This window comes from Falco biarmicus, chromosome Z (assembly GCF_023638135.1).
Source record: "Falco biarmicus isolate bFalBia1 chromosome Z, bFalBia1.pri, whole genome shotgun sequence".
NCBI classification, from domain to species: Eukaryota; Metazoa; Chordata; class Aves; order Falconiformes; family Falconidae; genus Falco; species Falco biarmicus.
Genome location: NC_079311.1, coordinates 18,952,450 through 18,975,371, shown reverse-complemented (window position 1 = coordinate 18,975,371; position 22,922 = coordinate 18,952,450).

The window sequence follows — 22,922 nt, the reverse complement described above, 5'->3', positions numbered from 1 at the left end:
CTTTGGATCCTTGAAGTACCATCTCCTGGGGTAGTCTATACCAAGGGTACAAGAGGCCTCTGAGCTGGTCACAGTGAAGTGCTTTTTCCCCTTGCACCTGGTAAGATCACCTCAGCCTCCAATACAGAGAATTCTTGTCATCCCCTGTCACTCCAGAGATCCAGATGGGTTCTGTTCCACTGTACCCTGAAGGCACCAGCATATACTGTACACCACTGTCTACCAAAGCCAGTGATGCCAGGCCATCAAATCCACACAGTCCAGTATAGCTGGTTATTCCTTTCCTCCTCCTGGCCAAGGATAGGGACCCTCTGTTCCTGTTCCTGGTCGGAGTATTCGCTGTCTAAGCCTTGCAGTGCCAGACCAGAAGTCCTCTCACCAGGATCAAGTGAGGTGATTTCAGTTCTTCTGTACCTGGGAGAGTGTTGACTGCCTTCTTGTGTCTCCACAGCAACTATGCTGAGAGCCTTCTCAGATGACCCCTTCTTAACTGCTGTCTTCTCTCTCAGTTCACTTACAGAGGTCTCCAGCTTAAAGGTAGGTTCACCATCCCAGTTCCACATGTCTTCCCCTTGGTCATGCAGGAAGAGCCAGAGTACACCATGCATCATACATTTGGGTCTCTCTTTCCCTCTGGCTGGGACAGGAAAAGACTGATATCTTGGGGTGCCCCTCACAGCCAAGGCACTGGCCTATAGGAATGAGAGATGTTCTTCAAAGTTTTGGAGCCAAGAAGACACTTTCTCCACAGCTGGTATAGCTGTATCCAGGCAATACATTACTGCCAAGCTGGTAGAATATGTTGTTGGAGGCACCTTGAACCACCCTCCTCCATGTGGCCCATGTACACAGAACACCCTCTGGATCTCTGTAGACCTCATCATTGTCTAAATCATTCTAGATGACTTCTAGCACCACTAGTTCTCTCAGGTACCGGGTGCCTTCATCTGCTATAGTCCACTTTCCTGGAGAGTTCACAAGATCTTCCTTGAATAGGTATTGTGCCCTCACACTTGAGAGGAGCCATCCCCAGAGACTGCAGATAGCTGCCTGTTTTCTAATTCCTCTCTCAATTTCCCAGTTTCCAGCAAGGGATCCCAGCTGCTGGGCTTCTTTACCAGTTGCTGACTATTGACTCTGTTATCCCAGCATCAGAGCAGCCAGGCAGCAGGTAGAAGTCCAGTCACCTGGCTGGTGGCTGTAATCTTTGTGCATGTCTTGGACTTCTGATGAGAACAGGGACCAGGTAGTTTCTGTTTCCTGCATGAATTCTCTCATTTCTTCCTCCAATTTCTTTGTCAAAGGATTGGATTCTTGATCAAACCTCTCCTCTTCTTCCTCCTCCCTTGCTAAGTAGTAATATGTTCTCCTTGTCCATTTTTTCTTTTTCACTACTGAGGTAATTACTGTAGCTGTTGTTTGGGTACATGTCTCAACCATGGTGTCCTCAGAAACAGTTTGAGATCCTGCCTCAACCACAGTCCTCTGAGGTTACTGAACTGCAGCTTAATAGGCCCAGACCAGGCCCCAGTACAGTGCTAGAAACTGTTGGTTTTCACTGGGGTAGGCAAGGCACTCTTCTACCAGATGGCACATCAGTATGCCAGGGTTGCTTGCCTGTTCAGGTGTAAAGTCCCAGGCTATGAGAGGTGATAATCATCCTAGGAATCTGCCCAAATCCTTCCACACACCCTGACACCCAGGGACTGGCCACCTCAGAACGCATTTCAGTACCACCTCACCCAAAAGGTGTCTTCTCTTACACCGATGAGACCAGTTTCGACAAAACCCCTAATATGCCAACAGTATTAATTAGTGGTATTAAACAGCTCACATAAGGGTGAACAAGCATAACAAAACCATCCACATCAATCCCAGGTAGGGAGAAGGAGACATATTCCCTCATCTTCTCCACAAGATAGCTGCTCCATCACAGCAAGGCCATCAATGCCAAGGCAAAGCATATAGCCATTATTTGTATTAACATGTTCCCAAGCTCAGCAAAATAAAGAGATAAGCATGTCCTCTCCCAGTCTCTTGCCCACCCCCAGCATACTGGTTGGAGATACAGCCTCGATGCTGTGTGAGTACTGCTACACAGTAGCTGAAACATTGGTGTGTTATCAACACTTTTTTGCTACCAATGCAATACACAACATTATGAGGGTTCCTATGGGAAAAATTAAGTCCATCTCAGCCCGATCCAATACAATTGTTTTGGAAAATAAGTAGCAAGCTTACAGATAGGTTACAAAACCTGAGATATTAAAAATATAAAGTCAGATGAATGCAAACCTTGCTTCCAAGAAAAAGGCAATGAGGATGAATTCTATGTTCATAGGCTAATAGTCCTATTCATTCCAATGAATGAATAGAGAGAACCAATTCATTCCAAGCACCAAAGAAGTTAAGACTGTTCCAAGTCAAGCTAAATGAACTGACTCAGTTCTGGAATGATCAGGAGAGATAAAAATTTCCTTTAGAGCATAATTTAAGAAGTTTAATTTGTTTCTTCAGGTGGTTTCAGCATGCTAGATGTCCTGTTTTGTCCATCTGGTCAGTTTACAGGAAGTGCCTTTTCTCTATGATTTGAAGCCCATTCATGTCCATGCTCAGGAATCAGGACAGAAGAGAGATAGGACCACTTGAAATTATGATGTAAGCTGACACATATGTCTGAGGTATTAGGAGTGTGTTGATTACATCCAAATGGGCCTAAACTCCTTTGGAAAATGAGGCTGGAAATCTCATTTTGGCTTAGTTAATGGACCTATGGAGAATTCTTTCCACGTACAACCTCCTTGCAGTCACTTTCAGCTGAAGCTCCAAAATACGAAGAAAGCTGAAAGTGCAAATAAGCACAGCATATTCTTTGAAAATTTCCAAAGAAGAGGTAAAAATGGCTTGATGTTCTATGTTCATCTTTATATATTTTCTGTTTATTTATGGTCTAAAGTGAAGACCCAACATCTCTGATAATATAAAATTTCTAAAAAAATTTACTGCATACATAACATAACTTTATAAAAGTACAGATCAAAAGCATGGTGATCTCCTTCACGTATTAGAATGAAAGAAAGTAGTTTTGGTAAGAGCTGAACATTCTTAAAATTTATATTTATAAAATACTTCAGATTTTAGCTCATTGAGTCCATGTTTCTGAACAACCATATTTAACTATGTGCCTGTTGCTTTTCTGCATAGGCAGACATACAGTAGTTGTATGAAAAGCACTGATTCAAAGAATAGGTAGAGGCTTTCTTCAGATTAAGAAAAGCAAGCAATACAAAGGTTTTGGTACTAACAAAATATACAGATCTACAAAAAGACAGAAATAATGAATTAGGGTTTATGTACAAAAACCAGTCATGAAATGAAGTATTTAGTCAGTACTGAGGCGTCATAAGAGGCATTATGTCCTGGTTTCAGCTGGGATGGAGTTAACCTTCTTCGTAGTAGCTAGTACAGTGCTCTGTTTTGGCTCTGATGTGAGAGCAGTGTTGCTGGCACACTGAAGTTTTTAGTTGTTGCTGGTTGATATTTATACTAAGTCAAGGAATTTTTGGTTTCTTGGGCCCTGCCAGTGGGAGGGCTGGAGGGGCACAAGAGACTGGGAAGGGACACAGGACAGCCAGCCTGAACCAGCCAAAGAGGTATTCCATACTGTGGGACATTATGCTTGGTATATAAACTTGGAGGGTTAGCTGTGGGGGATCGTTGCTTGGGGACTGGCTGGGCATCGGTCAGCAGGTGGTGAGCAGTTGTACTGTGCATCACGTGTTTTCCTTTTCCCTTTTCCTTTGGATTTTACCCTTTTGCCCACCTTTCTATTGTAATTGTTATTATTGTTATTATTATTGTTGTTCTTGCCTCTGTATTCTGTTCAAATTATTAAATTGTTCTTATCTCAACCCTCAAATTTTACATTCCTTTCTGATTCTCCTCCCCACCCCTCTGGATGGGGGGTGGGTGGGTGGAGTGAGCAAGTGGCTGTGTGGTGCTTTGTTGCTGGCTGGGGTTAAACCATGACACATTACTATGCAAATAAAACCCACTGATGAGATTATTTATACACTAATCAAGCCTTCTAAAATGTTACCTGGATCATACACACAACAGATCAGTCATTCCTGTTTCGAGGAAGTCTAAAATCTGACTAGCTTTCATGTGCTAGAGCCTAAATCAATATTAGGCTCAAGTCCACAACTGGATGGGCACCTCACACTGCAGTACCTTGGAAAGACACTGAAAAGCTTGTAGTTTTATAGCCATTGCTTTGATGAGGTACCAAATGAATATCATATGAAAGAACTGAACCATTTCTGAAGTACTTGTTTCCTAAATGATCCCTGCCCTGTGGATTAAAGCAGTCAAGTTGTGCTATGCCACAAGCATGCCATGAACCTGACCATAATGAGGCACTTACATGTATTCATGTTCACACTCTCTAAAACCAGCCCTTTGTGTACCCTCTCCACAATACTTCCACTAGTTATCTTACACTTTGTAAGGAGAGACACACAAGAAAATCAATACCTTCTGCATGCCTGGGGGGTTGTGGAGTAGGCAGAAGTGTGAGGGGGCTGGTCCCACCAGCCAAGCCACAGCTCCCCACTGCCAGCTTCACATGAATGCATCAGAGCCCAAAGCCTTACCAATGGTGGCAAAGCAAAACAGCACTTGCAGGAGCACCAAACAAGTTGGCTGATGAAATGAAGCTCTACACTGTCCTTTTCCACTATTTATAACATGGCAAAGAACATTTTCTTATTCTCTGTTGCTTTTTCCACACACGTAAGGTGTGGGGTTGGATTTATTGCAAGGGTTAGTCTTCACTAGTCCACTGCTCACTGACATTGCCGTACATTGGCAATTTCAGCTACTACAGCCTGTGCCAGTCTATAATTCACCCTGGTTATTTCCATGTTTTCTATTTTAAATTCCTCCACAGGGAAAACCCACATTTATTTGCCTCTTGTATACAAACCACAGTAAGAAAATGTAAATGATGCTGAAATTCTGCTTGAAGCCAATTTCATCAGATAAACTCCTTGAAACCCAGCTACATTTTGGTTTTGTCTATCACACCAGCACATATATGAATATTCTGTTGTTGTAAATCCAGAGATAGTCTATTACATTAATTTATGCAGGAGGAAACAATATAATGTGAAATCCACACTAAAAAAGATAAGCAGTTTTCTCACATAACAGTTTGAAAGGAAAGGTAAATTATTTCTCTTAGTCCAAGGAATATTGGTAGAAAAGGACAACAAGTCTTGGGGTGCAAAAACTCTTTTACAGGTCTGAAACAGAAGGTGGGTAAAATATCCTGCTGTCATTTCAGACACAAGGAAGAGTCTCTATGCTCAGAAAATTGCCCTGTTTGTCTAACAGATGGACTCAGTTCTGTCTGCCAATCTTCTGCCTGTATGAGCCCAAAATATGCTGCTACTATCTCTTAACATAGACAGATTAAAACCCAAATCAAACCAAACAACCAAAGCCCAGCCCTCAGATATGATGGTGATAGAATCACGTAGAAATGTAAAAGGAAGCAGGTATCTCCTTACTGTAGGAATACCCATTAAAAGAAATATCTTTATACCTTGCTTTCAATACTCCTTAACACGTAAAGTCCCTGTTGCTTTTTTTTACAAGCATTTTCCATAAAACTTGTTTTAAAAATGCTGTGACAAGTGCTTCCTTAGCACTGCAAACATTTCAGGGTTCTTCTTTCTTTTAAAAAGGATGGAATTCAGAGTGTTCAACCAAGCTACATGCTCTATTTTTTTCTCTACATTTTCTGCTTTGTTGTTGCATTAAAAATTAATCATACTTCACATAATCGTCTTGAAATTAGATTTGGATTGCAGAGTTAATGCCATATGTGAATATGAGTATCTGTGAAGGAGCTAGAATAACCACTTATACGCAGTTAGTGATTTAGAGAAGTGATTCTTCTAGCTGTAATGCCAGGGGCTTGAAGGCTTGTTTTCAGCATTTAACTTTGTGTCTTAATCTAGCCAGAATAATCTCTCCTTGCCACTAGCTAAAAGATAAAGCATGTCAGATAACTAAAACAATAAAGAATCTTAAAGTTCTTATTAAAAGCATATTTTAAAATCAATCCATGAAAAACTATAAAATACCCTTTAAAAATGTAAGAAATAATTCCTTTTGACAGTTTGATAATAATTTGCTTTTTCAGTAGACTTTCAGATGGTCTGACAAATATGCCAAGTATTTCCTGTTCTCCTTTGATCTAAAATAATGGTTTTAGAAGGATGGATTAATATGAACCTTGGGCGTAAGGTTCTTGATTGCTGCCTCATCTTAAAGAACAGAATTTAAGTGCGTGAATGCATATAGACACAGTACACACAATGGCACAATTCCTCTATAGTTGTAAATGTATAAAGTGTCAAAAGGACATGGAAAAAATACATGGTGGTATAATAAGTAACCTGATTTTGTTTCTGTGGGTTTGGGATGGATGGACTGGCCCAGGCTGACAGAAAGTACTGAAAAAGCCCTCATCCCTTGCCTCTCATGATTTTGACATAAATTGCATATGTTATAAGAATGTTCTCAGTGGTTCTCAGATTATCCTCCTCTGCCTCCCTGATATAGCTCACCTATATCCATCAGGACAGCAGTGATTAGGTTTAGAGGACGTGGCCTAGAAGCTAAAAGCCCTTTCATAGAAGAATCGTGCTTTCAGAATTATAAAGAATAAACTCTGCTGTAGCATAAATCCTCTAATCTGATACCTCATCAACATATTTATAAAAACTACATACTGATGGTGTACATTTATTTGGATAGAAAATGGCACACAGTTGCATTCCCCATTGTTAAAGGTGTCTGTAGATGACCTAAAGATGTCTCCTACAATTTGCCAGAAAAGATACCAAGTGTTGCGTAAGTTAGAAAAGTATCTTTTCTTTGTTGTTTCCTAGCCTGGCGCATTTATAAAAGGCTGTAGTAATATGTAAAAGGAAAGAACAGAAGCATGACATAGTGTCATCAAGAAGCTGAAACAAGAGTTTTGAAACCTACCGCAGAAAGCGTAATATCTTGATTAATTGTTAAAGGCTGGCTTTGTCATGTTTTCAGTGTTGTTTTGGCATGATCCCCCTCAGTGTTGTAGCTGCATCCCTTATTTAAAGTCTTCTGCTATTTCACCACCCACTCACTCCCTTGGCACAGCTGGAAGTGGAAGGAGTAAATAAGGTTAAGGTGTTGTTGCACCAGATGGATCTTGCAACTATCTTGTTCAGATGGCTCGATTTATTTTCTGAGGGTCAACTGTATTTATTTCCTCAACTACCACCCTCATAAAGAAGTTAATAATAATCTATAGAGACCCCCCTCAGTGTGCACCACACCAGTGAAAGAAGACTCCTAGACCAAAGGATTCCGAAAGATCAACAATCCACGAGGAAGGAAGCAGTGGCAGTCCTTGCTGAGGCAGCCATTCAACTTCTGGGAGGTAACAGGACAGGACTTGGAGACAAGTTGTCCTGGTTTCGGCTGGGATAGAATTAATTTTCTCCTTAGTAACTGGTACAGTGCTGTGTTTTGGATTTGGTGTGAGAATAATGTTGATAACATACTGATGTTTTTAGATGTTGCTAGGTAATATTTATACTAAAGTCAAAGACTCTTCAGTTCCTCAGGCTCTGCTAGCGAGAAGGCAAGAAATTGGGAGGGGATGCAGCCAGGACAGCTGACCTGAACTAGCTAAAAAGATATTCCCTATCATAAAACGTTGTGCTCGATATATAAGCTGGGGGCAGTTGGCTGGGGCCTGCCAATTGCTGCTTGGGGACTCACTGGGCATCAGTCCAACCCAAAGCATTCTATGATTCTATGATAATCCTCCATTCCCCATTTCCCACTCCCAGTGGGTCTTTTGAGGTGGGTGGAGGAACTGGGTTTGGTGGAGGGAAGTTGAACCTGGGAAAGAGGGGGAGGCAAGGTGTTCTTCTAATGTCTTTACTTGTTTGTTTTCAGTTATCTGAATCCATTTTGATTGGAAATAAATGGAATCTAGTTTTCTCCAAGTTGGGTCTGTTTTACGCAAGACAGTAACTGGTAAGTGATCTCCCTGTCATTATTTCAACCAGCAAGCTTTCTCAGACTGTTTTCTCTCCCTGTCCTATTGACCAGAAGGAGTGAGTGATCAGCTGAGTGGGCAATTGTTTGTTAGCAGAGATTAACACATCTATACACACAAACAACTCATGAATACATATGCACTGGTATATCCTAATCACTAGAACAGAAACATGTTTGTTTTGTTTTAATGGTGAGAAGAAAATGGATCTTACTCTCTATCCATCAGGCTCTTCCGTGGCTATGATATCTTGGCATGCCAGGACTTTCTCACTAACTACAGATGTCACAAGCTCTCAGTACCATTAATTTGTCAAATTAATCACATTAAGATTTAGTTTTGACTTTATTATCCTTGTTGTCAGATTAATGTGATAGTAGAAATTTATCACTTTTACTGTCTTGAATAGCTGAATTAGGTTTTCAAAGGCTAAAAATAGGAAGCTACATGATGCTACACAATCCATGAGTAAGAAGTACCTTAGGGATAGGTTAATATTTAATATTGGTTTGAAGTTAATGTTTGGATTCTAATGATAGTTTGAATTAACGAAAACATGGGTTGAGCCAAGTACCAGCAGCTGCACAATCTTTCTTAGTAATCAAGCTAGTGAGAAAACAATTGAAAAAATATTTAAGTACTTCTTACACTGGAAATGGAGAGTGCTGCATAGGAGTGGTCTTAATTTTGGCTACTACGGTTCTGTGCTAGTTGGAAGTTAAGAACTGGTTAATTAAGGCCTTGTTATAGTCCTGGCTTCATCACAGTGGCAGTTCAAAAGAAGTAAATTATTTCAGGTGAGCATGCTGTGTACAGAAAAGGTAGCCTTGGTCATCTCTTCAGTGATTTCAAACTCTGTTTTATTTAGCAGAGTTTAGGGCTGTAATTGCTATAGCAATGTTGCCTTTCTTATGCAGAGGTGAGGCAGTCATAATATTCGAAGAATCTGCCCTCCCTGACTTAATGGATGAGAATGCAATGTTCCTATCTATGTCCTAGTGAGAGCTGAAATTATTAACACCAGATGAAGCAGTAGCACCAAAACAGTTATTCCACTCTATAACTCCCGATAGCCTAATGTCTTATTACATTTGCACAGCATCAAGCTAATATGGACTTTGTGTTCTAAGTTAAATTAAGCCTTTGTGCAATGGATGTACAGCAACTACAAGCTGCTGTTTGTGATCTGAGGATTGGAAAACAAGCTCTGCAGGCTTCTGGTAATTTCTGGTGCATTCCAATGTGTACTTAACACTAAGACACTATTACCGTCAATATAAAATTGTTCTACAAATTGTTTCTTGCTCATTCTGTTCATTTTTTACAGATATGCATGATGTAGGATTTGTTCACAATTTCATTAACAATACATGTAAAATAGATGTTAGACTGCCAATAAGGAAAGACTAACCAAAATGAAATCCTAAGAGAAGAACACTTGGTTTTCACTGTCTTATTTCACCAAAAATAAAACAACACCTGACACCCACGACTCCTCATTCCATTCCTGCTGGACAGTATCTGATGTATTATAAATGATCTATTCCTTTTTATTAATGAATACTGACAATTTCTTCAGACTTCTATGCCAACCACTGCTGCATGTTCAATTGATCAACCTGTCATTAAACTACCTCAAACCTGAAGTTCTGTTGAATAACTTTGCTAGACTTGAAAGGTTATCTGAAAGCAAAAACCATGAAGAATGAAATAAAAGCTCAGTGAATAAAATAAAATCCATGTGAAACAGCACTGTACTGCTTCAGCTTAAAAAAACCCATAGGACTTAAAATCCAACTGTCAAGCATGTTAGAGAAAAAATGACTCACCTAGAAAAGTAGGACTCAAGTGATGAAGATTCTGTATACATTATCACATGCACAATAACATAACTGGGGAAAGAACATGAGCAAATGATGTATTTATCAGTAAAGGACAAGTTTTAAAAAATAGCACAAGAAATTTTAGGGTTGATTATGAACTGTTCTTTCACCTATTTTCAGTCTTCTGTCTTAATTTTATTTTTTTCAAATTTATGCTTGCTATATAAAATAAGAAAAAAAATACTTAACCCCTTGATTAAATACTCTAATTGTTCTACTGCTACATAAGATCAAACAGTAAAGTGTGTACACAGTACTGACAAATCGTTATTTCAACTATGATGACAATACTGATAACGTTTTCATCTTAAGTGGAATGTGAAAGTGCAGTGCCAAACTTTTTTTGTTGTTGTTGGAGGTTCATGAGATTATGGTTTACACCAGTGATAACAACTGTGGTTTTAAGCAGATATTAAAATTAATGAGAATGGAAAAATGATTGAAGTTATTTCTTTGGAATAACCCAATTCTGCATCTGTGGAATAAAAATGTTGCTGATAGTAGATCTCTGCTGATGGTAGGGACAGGTCACATCAGATGGAGAAGCTACAATCAATCGTGGTTTGATAATTCTGTAGACATTGCAAGGGAATATTATCAACGTTACCTTGCTCTCCAAATACACTGGTGTGACAGCTAAGTCATCTAACTTCCATTATCATATTGAGTCTTCAGTGCAAATTCCTATGACCTCTTCCTGTATGACACAATCCCTCTCTTTGTGAGAATGAAAGACAGTAGTTATTCTGTGCTCACATGAGTGTTAAACTCTTGTGGAGCAACACTGACAGCAGTAGGCTTCATAGAACTGAATAGCATTTATATTGTGTTATGTGCAAGTGTGGGCATATATTGCTATAAATATGACTCTTTCACCATAAAATACAGTAAATGTCATAATTAGGCATATTAACTCAGTCCTCTAGGTCCGTGAAAATCACTGACCTCTCTGTTGGAAGTGCCACCAGGAATCTCCATCAGTGCTAGTTATGCAGTTGGTTTTTATGAAGTGGACAACTGTCCATTAAAAGTTAGACTAAAATAAAAAACATGTTTTGCTTTTGGTCATTAGTCACTGCTTGTTACCCTGCTTCAAGTTCAAATTAGTGATGAGCTCTCCAAAACCTTGCTCTCTTGCCACTCTAACGGCTAAATTTCATCTTGGCCTGAATACACGCAACTAGTGGAGGTGGCTGCATCTTGCTTCTGATCAAAACCTACTTGCATCCCACAATATCGACAGTAAGGATCAATTTTGCTTTGCTGCCAGTTAAAACCATTTAATTTTTCTTCCTTTGTTGTTAATAAGGCTGAAGTGACCTGTGTGGAAGGGGCTTTTATGGATACTTTTGCACATGTCACAGTTTTATAACACACTTCTTGCAGCGGTACCTCAGTTCCCGAGTACTGACCTATGCACCAAGGCTGAGTTGCATGTGAGCAAGACGGAAGATTTTATGGAAGATCTGAGCAAACACTTGCAAAAAACATGCAATATGAAATTGCAGTTCTGGAAAGTAAAAAGTAAAAAAAAAAAAATAAAAAAATCCTAAAAGTAATCGAAATAGAGCTATCGATTTAAGATTTTTTAGAAAAAAAGCTCTGTCTGCTGGACATGTTAGTTTATAATGATATTTTTAATGAAAACTGAAGTTTTTTTCACTGGCTTTCATTTTGCTTTTGTTTCAATGACATCAATTTCCGGAACCTTTTGTCCAATAACACTTGTGAAATAGCCGTTATATGCAGTCCTGTAATTTTTCATTCATCTTTAGGCATCATTTTGGCATATCTTTCTGGTCTCAGATGAGGCTATATTGCAGTCCTGAAGCAATTTATTGGCTGTGTAGTTAGTAATACTCCACCCACTTGCTGCTTCATGGTTCATATGATTCGTAGATTATTTTTTTTAAAAAATGAATAAACAACCATTAAAAGACATGACTCTCAGTGAGAAAGTCATGGCAGAGATATGTGAGAAAAGAAACTGAAATCTGTACTTGAATTTGCAGGACATTTTCACTGGAAGTTTCATTTGAGGTCTAGTTATAAATTGAGAATTTGTTTCTCTTAATGTTCTTGTCCATTTTTTCTATTAGTGAATGTTATTGTTCATGCATGTGTGTTCACAGAATCATAGAACAGTTTGGATTGGAATGGATCTTTAAAGATCATCTAGATCCAACCCTCCTTGTCATGGACAGGGATGCCTTCCACTAGACCAGGCTGCTCAAAGCCCCATCCATAATATATATATATAAAATATCCATAATATAATATATGTATATATAAATAAACAATCCCAAGTTTGGGTCATCCACAGATTCTCTGGGCAACCTATTCCAGTGTCTTACCACCCTCAGCCTGAAGAGTTTCCTCTTTATGTCTAATCTAAATCTACCCTCTGCCAGCTTGAAGCCATTAACCATTGTCCTTTCACTACCTGTGAAAAGTCCCTCTCCAGCTTTCTTGTAGGCCTCCTCCAGGTACTGGAAGGCTGCTATAAGTTATCACTGGAACCTTCTGTCCTCCAGGGTGAACAACCCAAGTCTCACAGTCTGTTTTCATAGGAGAGATGCTCCAGCCCCCCTGATCATCTTCATGGCCCTCCTCTGGACTCGCTCTGACACGTCCATGTCTTTCTTCTGCTAGGGGCCCCAGAGCTGACCACGGTACTCCCAGTGGTGTCTCATGAGAGTGGAGGGGGAGAAACACCACCTTGAATCTGCTGGTCATGCTTCTTTTGAAGCAGCCCAGGATATGATTCGCTTTCTGGGCTGCAAACGCACATTAATGGGCCATGCTGAGCTTCTTGTCCACCAACACCCCCGCGTCTTTCTCCTCAGGGCTGCTTTCAATCCATTCTCTGTCCAGCCTGTATTTGTGCTTGGGAATGCCCCAACCCATGTGCAGGGCCTTGTACTTAGCCTTGTTGAACTTCACGAGGTTCACATGATGGCCCACCCCAAACCTGTCAAGGTCCTTCTGGATGGCACTCCTTCCCTCCAGTGTGTACCCACACCCTGTAGCTTGGTGTCGTCAGCAAACTTGCTGAGGGTGCACTCAATCCTGCTGTCCATGTCACCAGGATAGATGTTAAACAGCTCTGATCCCAATGCCAACCCCTGAGAAATCTCACTTGTCACTGATCTCCACTCAGACATTGAGCTGTTGACCACAACTCTTTGAGTGCAACCATCCAGCCATTTCCTTATCCACTGAGTGGTGCACTCATTAAATCCTTGTCTCTCCAGTTCAGGAACAAGGAGATCATGCAGGACAGTGTTAAAAGCTTTGCAGAAGTCCAGGCAGATGATGTCAGTTGGTTTTCCCTCATCCATCAGTGCTGTAACCCCATGATAGAAGGCCATCAGGTTTGTCAGGCACAATTTGGCCTTAGTGAATCTGTGTTGCTGTCACCAATCACCTCCTTATATTCCACATGCATTAGCAGACTTTCCAGGACAATCTCCTTCGTGCTTTTTCCAGACAACTGAATGAGACTAACCGGTCTGTAGTTCCCTGGGGCCTTCCTTCTTTCCCTGTATTTAGAAAAACTGGGGTTATGTTTCCCCTTTTCCAGTCCATGGGAACTGCACTGGACTGTCACAACTTCTCTAAATAAAAGCATGGCCTACAGGCACGTAATGTAATAAAGGCATGAGACACAGGACTCAGCCTACAAAATGACTTCTTTATGTTAAAATACAATACATTTCCATGAATGATGTGAGGAGTCCCAGGTAATATGATGCATAGTTACTTTTGCTGCTCCTTTTTTTCTAGCTGAAAGGAGCAAACTCCTCTAGAGTGGGAGGCAGAAGAAGTGATATCATAGTGTTTTTCCAGACATAGCTCTGCTGATGCTGTAAGGCAGGACACTGAACTGGAAGGTCTTGAAGACTCATGTTAGATCCCACTTCTGGGTTTTATCTGCAGCCGGGAACATTAATTGGCATATTCTAATGCCTACCTTGTTAATGAAGTGCGTGCAGAAGTTCAGATGTGTACACAACAATGTCACTTGTGGATCTCAGCCAAACAGTTATGAATCAAAGCTTTTGAGTAATGTTAAACTTGTGGCCTTCAGAAGAACACTGTTTTGTAATTTACCAGCTGAGAGTACAATCATATGTTACTGTAACTGTGTCAGAAGAAAATAATGTGTGATTTCCTTTCTGGAAATGCCAATATGAACCAAAAAAATGCTCTAACCAATCCTTTAAACTTTATTAGGTGTGACTGAATTAAAGGAAATACTTTGGGTACTATCAGACTAGCTAAATAAAAAAATATTGGTGCTTCAAGGAAAAAATATTTCAACAAAATATATCTATTCAGTTCCTTTACAGGTGATGCTTGTATTTTCAAAGATCAGTCTTAGCATCTGAGAGCTAGCAGCTGAGAATAAATTGCATGTTTAAGATAAATTAAAGGGATGAGAGATTCCAGGAACTCTTGACAGAAGGAGACATCTGTAAAAAATGTTAGCACTTTGCATCAGTGTTTCTTATTTCTCTTTGATCTGCATTTTCCTTCAACAACTTATACTACAATAAAAAAAAAAGTTTTAAAAATTAAATGCTGATAATACATAATCAATATTAAATGTACAACCAGTGCAATGATGGAGCAAGTTCAGTACTAGCTAATTCTTTTAACAACCACACATATTTCAGAGACCTACACACATTTTACTGCACTATTTATTTTATTTTAACATTCTGAATAGAGAAAGGAGTCATGGATTAATTGGAAATATATGTGGGTTCTTGCTCCTGAGAAGCAGTCTGGCTTTACTCCAGCAAAGCTCTCAACTTCCAGCACTAGATGAGTCCTACAAGTTGAGAATAGAGGTCCTTGAAATGTCAGGGACTACAGATTTACAGGGCAGGATTTTGCAGGTGTGTAAACCCATGTAGCTTCACTGCCTTGGTGGAATGAGCCTGATTTATGGAAGCTGAGGATTTGTCTCAGTACAGCCTTTAACAGGAGATTTCCCAGATCTTTCCTATCAGAGCCAAGTAATCATTGCTCAGGAAAACAAGAGCTGCAAGAGGAAACTTCTTAAAGAGAGCACTGGAGCTAAAATGTAGTTTAACATCATGTAATAATCAGAGAGAAGGAGTTAATTTTAGCTGAGTTTGACATGTCCAAGAACTGTTTGTGGAATATGAGATTGCAGTAAATACTCCACCTTGCTAAGGACTGTTAGCAAGAGGTCAAATGAAAATCATGCTGCAGCTACAGAGCTTGTAATTTCATGATTCACATAAATATACTGAATATCTTCCTCCCAGGAACAACTGTTACAAACAACATGTTTCCCACAACACTGTTTATGAATCCATAGAGGAAAATGTCACAATAATTATACAATTCTAAATATGCATGGGGGTTTTTTTCCTCTTTTGTACATGCTTTTCCACTATTTTGTAACTAGAATGTATCCCAATTTTGGGGGGCATCTACCTGTGTTTTCATAAATAAAACAAGTGATTTAGAAAGATCACTAAATAAAATATTAATGCAGACACAGGGTTCTTTAGTAGGTACAAAGAACTTTTTTTTGGCAATTTGCTACTTATTTAAACAGTTCTTACAAGTGCATATACATGTATAAACATATATAAACATTCTCTGAAGATGTAATGTGATAATGTGCTTGACTAAAGCCATAGTCAGAGGCTACCAAGATGGCTCTTACAGAAAACAAGATCTCCACTGAAACAAGGTTGCAGAACCAAGCATCTTATTATTCCTAAGTGCTGGCATAAATAGTTTTGTGCAATATTTGAATAACATAGAAACCTATGAACTGCTGAAGCGTCCAAAATTGGTTAAATTGTTCGACTGACAGGTTAATTCAAATCATTTCAAAGTTGAGATGTCATGGGCAGCTTCAAACTGCATATAAACTTGGAAGAACAACAAAACCAATGTGTTAGAAGACAAGAAATTGAATGTATTTTCTTTAATGAAATGAGCAGAAGTTCTTTCAGTTTATTATCAGTAATGCTGGACATTAAAAAAACATTAAGGAAAACGTAAGAAGAAATGAAGAATATTATACTTTATTAGTTTTAAGTAAACATTTGGGAGAGTATGTCAATTTTTGGAGCAGTGCTGTGTAAGAGTGATGCTTACTCTCCACTAGGATTAGGCCCTGGAGGCAGTGTGTCAGACACAATTTTTGAATTAAAGTCCTCCTTCCTTGCCCATGGAAGTTCGTAATTTACTGGTCTTCTGTTCTAATAGTAAATAGCTGCCTTTCCTTCTCCAGGCAATCCTGTATGTTGTGGCCTGCGAACAGGCATAGAGTTACCACCTGCCCTGTTCTGCCTCTGCCTGCTTGGGCTGCATGATCCCTGGAAGAAAATGGAGCAAAAAAGCCCCATTCCCTTTCATGCTACCTTTATATGAAGACTTGTGAGCCAGAACAGAGATTTTAGCATATGTCAAGTCAAACTGTCCTTCACAGGTTTTAGCTTCTAGAAGCTTCTCATCACAGCTCCTATTTTCTGAAAAGATTGGTAACTTAGCAAGTGACATGGGTGAAAGAGACCCTGATGTGATCCCCTTGCTGATTTTGGGGCCAGGATTGAGACAATAAATGCTAATGATCTGCTTAAGAATAATTTACAAAATAGTCATCCTTTGCAGCTCCCAGTTACCACATTTTCTGTGCTGCTCTAAATGAAAACATAAACCAACTTTTGTTGAATGTGAAAAGGTTAGTTGACATGATGAGAAAATTCCCAGATTCTTGTCTTCTTGCCTATTACTTTACCCGATACAGTTATAAGTCATTTGATCTGATCATTAAATACAGCAAGTTGCTGTGATAACAGAGTTAAGAAATACTTCAGAGCATCCATAGATTAATTTCCATAAATAGGAAAGTGTCTATATCCCAGTATACTCCTCTTTAAGGACCACAAGACCAAAAAAAGCTTTTCAGCACTCTAAAGCCACTAAATCTTTTATGCAAAAAAACCCCAAAGCAGTAGAAGCCACTAAACCCATATATCATGGGGACAGAACAGGGAATATAAACGGCATTGCTAATATCTGAAGTCCCTCCAATAATAAGAGTAAATGATTTGTTTGGTTTGAATGCACAGAGGCAGTACTATTCAAAGAGACAGTTAAATTTAGCAGTTGCATGGTAAACCGATCATCAGCCTCATAATCACTCCAAAAGTACCGTAATATCTCTATATTCTTAATCCAGGCAGTTTTGGGATTTTTGTCGGGTTGTTTAGGTTTTGGCGCATTTTGGGTTTTTTTATCAGTCTGTTGGACTTTCAAAACTGGAAGCAATAGAATGATGGAGTTTGGCTTCATTGATCACAATCTGTATTCATTTTGCAAAATAAGCACAATTTCGAGAGACCTTATTTGAATGAATTATAAAGACCTAATTCACATCTCTTGGCATACTCTGAGCAATATTTAAAGCTTTATAGTCAAGTACACTCAAAAGCAGGAAAGCCAAATATCACCTTTTTTTTTCCTGATTAGACTTTGAAGCACAAAGAGAAATGCTTGCAATAGCCTATGCAAAACATCTCAAAAAGGCTTTTAAATACACGTGAAACATTGAACATCTTCAAGGGTAAGTGGTATTGGCAGCTGTTTCATTCAATGAAAGCTATGAACTGGGGGATTGAACATGGAGAGCATGAATTCAACGAAATTCAGTGTCTGTGATAAACACAAAATGTCAAGGGAGAGGGGGAGGATTTTTGTTTTGGAGCATTGAGCCCTGCACAACTCTGATTCAGCAGCATCATTACTCAATCTATTCCTCATGTGGGGAAAATATTTATTCTGGCAAGGTCCTCTCACAAGGGCTTACTGCAGAGGAAACAGTGCCTGGCAGAAAAGTATTTCTTACTGTTTTTCTCCATTCAAGCCAGTCTCATTTGTTGTCTTCCCTTGTTAGGCCACAAAACATTTAATAAATGTGTCAATTAATTGCTTAAATGTTCTAAAGAAAATGTTACCACAACTAATTCATTAAAAATGAGGCAGTCTCTTGTTATAGTATCAGTAAGTTTGATGAGTAATGAAAATAAATATTTAAACTTCACAGATCAAATTAAATTCTGCTTTTTCACATTTAATAGTTTTATCACACTGGGCTGAGAAATGTTTTTGTTGTAGTTTAACTAAAAGTACCTCTCTGATTATCTGTAATGAACCATTTGATATTAATTGGTTTTTAGAATTTTTTTAAAGATTTCATACCATAGTAAGGAAATAATTGTATTACTTTTTTTTTTTTTTTTCCTATAGAAGAACCCCCTAGTAAGAATACCAGGGAGAAAATGTTGATTTGGTCTTGTCCTCTGCAGGTCATTAAACCTTTATATTATTACTGTCTGAATAACAAAGGAAACCTGGTTTACAGGCCAGATGAAACAGGTTTCTGGGAAATAAAGACCTCTATGCAAATTAACGTAAAAAGCAGCTATGGACCTGTTGACACTGGAATAACAGAAGGAACATGCAAGCAACTTTATCCATGAGTATGCATTCATATACTGTTTCTTTCCTCTCCAGACATACTGCTGAATATAGAATAGGCAGAGATCTTCTAGTGTTTGCAAATACTATATATAATAACTGCAGTAGCTTCATGAATTATTAAGTTACTCACACTTGTCATCATTGTGACAGTGCATGTGCCACCTTTCCTCTCTTTCAGTACAGCCAAGTACATTTAGGACAAGGAAGGATAAGTGTGACTTCTATTTTTTGCTAGATTAAACTTCTCAGTGCTAACAGAAATCAGCATCTTCATGGGACTCTGTCAGACTGTATTCAAATCAATGGTCAATCTGTGCTGGCAGGGTCAGGCCCTTCCTGGGAGGACCACAATCTCAACTAGTTTAGTATACTGTTACTTTATATGTGCGACCTGATCAAGCACCACACAGGCTTGGAAATATCACAGATTCTGCAAGATACTGAGGATCAATGTTAAGTAGCCTTCTTCCAGTTAGCCAACTTAAAAAGGGATTTTGTTCAAATTAGAATGCAAGATCAGTTCTGTTCCATGTCACATAATATTGACATATTCAGTGCCATCTGAAGGCCCAAGCATGGCAGAAAGGCTGAGTATGACACCAAGGACCACCTGGCTTTAACTAGATGTGTAGGTGCTCTTGTTATGGGTAGTGATTTAAGGAAAAAGCACTACTCTGCTGTTGGAAAAAAATTACAGGTTTCTGACTTACAAGATTCTCAACATGAATTGCATACAAATTTGGCATTTGATTTTTAAAGCATATACATTTTTGAAAATAATCAATACATTGCCATCATCAGGCACCTATTCAGAAAGGAGGAAAAAACCTCTACAACTGGGAAAAGAAATATATAACTCTCTTCCTTCTGCAGTTATTAATTCAAGTGGCAGGTTACTGATCTCATAAACTTAATATTACAACCCAGGCAGAGAAATCAGTGGAGTTTTAAAAAACACCTCCCAGAGCATTTCAACACTTTCTCTAACCTGAAAGTTCTGAGTTTTTAAACTAAAATAATGTTATGGTTTCCTCCATAACATGCAAACTGCCTATACTTTCTGTTTAATCAAGATCTGGTGGCTTGTGAGCAACCGACCTTGTATGGCTGCACGACCTGAAAGTACAGAAACAGAAAGAATAAGCACATCTTAAGACCATAAGCAGAGAGGTCTAATTTCAAAAGGATTTTCTTGACTAGTAGACTTAATTGTCATCAAATCTGAGAAGAGCTGAGTAATCTATTTTCAGTAGTTATTATTTACTTAAGAGTACATAATTATTACTCTTTTTGTAATTTTTCAGTGACATTTGTGAGAATGCTGAGCTGTTTGAGAATAATAAGGAACTGACAACTGAACACATAATTTTTCCATCAACTGAATAGCTCAAAAATATCTGGTTTGAAACTTTAAATAAGAATGGGGTGTTTCAAATATTTGCCATCAACATTGTGTTGTTTTTACCCTCCAATTTCAGACTGAATTTATGTATCCCACTGCATGAGCCCAGATGGAGCTCTGGTTTAATCTCCATTGTGTGAACTAGAATGAAGCTGTTTTGTTTCTCCACTCATCGTTCAATTCTGGGGCATCAAATTAAAATTTTCTCACAAAAGTGAAAAAATGAGATTAGTTTTCTGAAACCACTATTTTTTTTTTTATTTTTCCAGATATGTTTGCTACGAAAAAATACAAAACTGTAATAGCAAGTAATTTGCCACACACAGAGACAAAACAGTTTCAGTGCTATCAATAGCAGAGACACACATACTTCAGTGCCAACAAAACAAAAATCAGAAAAGGGATATTGATTTTTTTGGATCTGGGCTGAGTAAGGACTCTGAGAAGGAAAAGTGTCTTGTCTTAAACTTTTAGTCCAGTCTTGTTTTGGTCAGATATTAAACCATTACTTGCATGTTGTGACTATTACACTGGTCTGTTGGTTTAGGTTTTTTTCTTTCAGGAAGTTGCAAGCACTGAAATTCTCAGCTCAGGAACAGAAAGTAACTTGTGCACATTGCTTGGTGGAGACCATCATAATTTACAGGAAGATCAAATATGAATAGAACTTGAAGATGTGTGAAAGGAAGGAAAGAAAGCTTATAACTAGCTACTTATACTGAAATAATTTTCTGAAGTCAAATTCCACCCCTCCTAGGCTCACCACTCTGCTTCATTTATTAATTACACTTACTAGCTTAAGTCAGCTGGAAAAATTAACAGCAAAACTAAAACATCTGCAGTACTTTTGGAAATGAAAATAAAAGATGGGGGAAAGGGGCAAAGATGAGAATAAGATGAAAAGGATTTGATTCTTCTGAATGCAGAGGGTTAGACTTTCATGCTGTGGAGGGAACTAATGGAGAGGCAAGATTCTTCTGGTTCCCAGTGATATATTTACTGCCTTCTTAAACACATATCTCACACCAGCTGCCTGTTTCTCATGAGTGTTAGGTTCTGTCAGAGTAAAACACATTTCCAGTGGTCCTTCTTAAGCCTCCCGATTATTTCCATGGCCAACCTCATCAAAGGATGAGGAAAATTAATGAAGAAAGGGGCAGCAGATAAGTCTACATGTAAGTGCATTAGCACATTTCATAGAATCCTATTTACAACATTTTGTATATTTCTATAGGGTAAAGACAGATTCAGTAGGGTAAGAAAATATAAAAAGTGTCTGTGAAGGCTCTGTTTCAAAAACAGGAAGTTGTCTCCAAGTTATTTTTAATTTCCTTTTAATAATCCAAGAAAAATGTTCCAAGACTATCTAAAAGCTGCTTTAGAAGATTGTTTTGTGTTTTCAGAAAATGGGAATTGTTTGATAATTCTGGGAAACATTTTGCCATGAGACTAACTGTTCAGCTCATCACAGATTTTTTTTTACTTCTACCACTCCTCAGAATATACTAAGAAAGAGTAGGCAAAATATTGCTAGGTGGGGGGTGGGTGTTATTATCCTTATGGGCTGCAAAAGTAAGAAGGTTGAAGCAATTACTGAAAAGTCAACTGCCTCTTTACATTTTTCACCTCCAGAACAAAAAGTCAAAGCACAGATTTTTTTTCAGCACTTTCCATTAACCAAAATAAAATTCAGTGAATCTCAGTTGCCGGTGTAGAACAAACTCTTTCAGCATAATGTCAATGATGGAAAGATAGAGCATTTAGACTTGCTGCCAAGTAATAAGTAATGCTCACTTTATGTTTTACACTATCATTTGAACTGATAAGGGAAAGGCAGATGTTCAAGGAGAATGATTCTTTGCCTTGGTGGAGTATTAAAAGGATGACCTGAGGCAGGTGAAGTGATATCTTACCTTTTCTGGAATTCTCTTTTTGAATAAAAAAAGAAATAGGAAGCATGAAAAATTATTTTCTATTTAAGGACCCATGTGTTCCAAGCAATGAAAGCAGAAATGATGTGATGTTTACAGTCTTGGCTGTACAATAATGTTTGCATGTGAAATGTTATCCGCTTTCTGCTTAGCAAAGTCAAGCCAGATCTGTGGCATGTGAGCTGGGATCCAGGTCTGCTAAAGCCTCTGGGAATCCTTCCAGTGATGTCAGCAAGCTCCAGATTAGGGCTGCAGGACTGGAAAGAAGCACAGAATGTAGGTCTTTCCCTTCACTAAAAAGTAAAACATTTAAATTCTGTAACAAACGCTGCTTTTAAGATCTCATAAACCTCATCAAATGACAAACAGTAATCCAGCAAATTTTACTTGCTCTTATTTTACCATTTGATGCCTTATGTTGTAAATAATATGAACTAATCAGATTCCACCCATGACTCCAAAAAAGGGAGGCAGGAAAGCAAATTTTCTTATTTACTCTACCACACGGGTGATCAGTTAGAAGCAGTAGAGAGAGATGGAGAATGAAAAAAGTGTTTCCAGATGCAGCATGGGCAACTCAGATGGGACACTATGGATTTAACATCCTTTAGTTGGGATTTACGAGAATCAAGGCAAATGTGGCATTGTTTTACCTTGCTAAGTTCTGTATAATTTACTAGATTGTGAAGTATATTTTTTTTTCATGTGTGTGACAATGCCAAATGCTTTGCAGATGCTAAGATTGTAGCTACACTGAAGCAATGGGAAAGAATATTTATTGGCAGAAGCTGAAGAAAATATAGAAAGAATTTTTATGTCTGTCTCCTTTCAAAGTTAAAATAAATCCAAGTAAGGGTCTCCAATGAGGACATTAATTTCTGTTGTAAGAGATAAATATTTCACTACATTGTTTTCCTCTGGAAACGATCAGTTATAAGAAACTGTGGAAGACAGGGTGAAATGGTTCCTGTTTCTCAGTTTTACTGCTCCTTCTGTTCCCTTCAGAATGTGAGAAAACGCAAAGCTACTCCACTCAGGTTTGTTCCCTG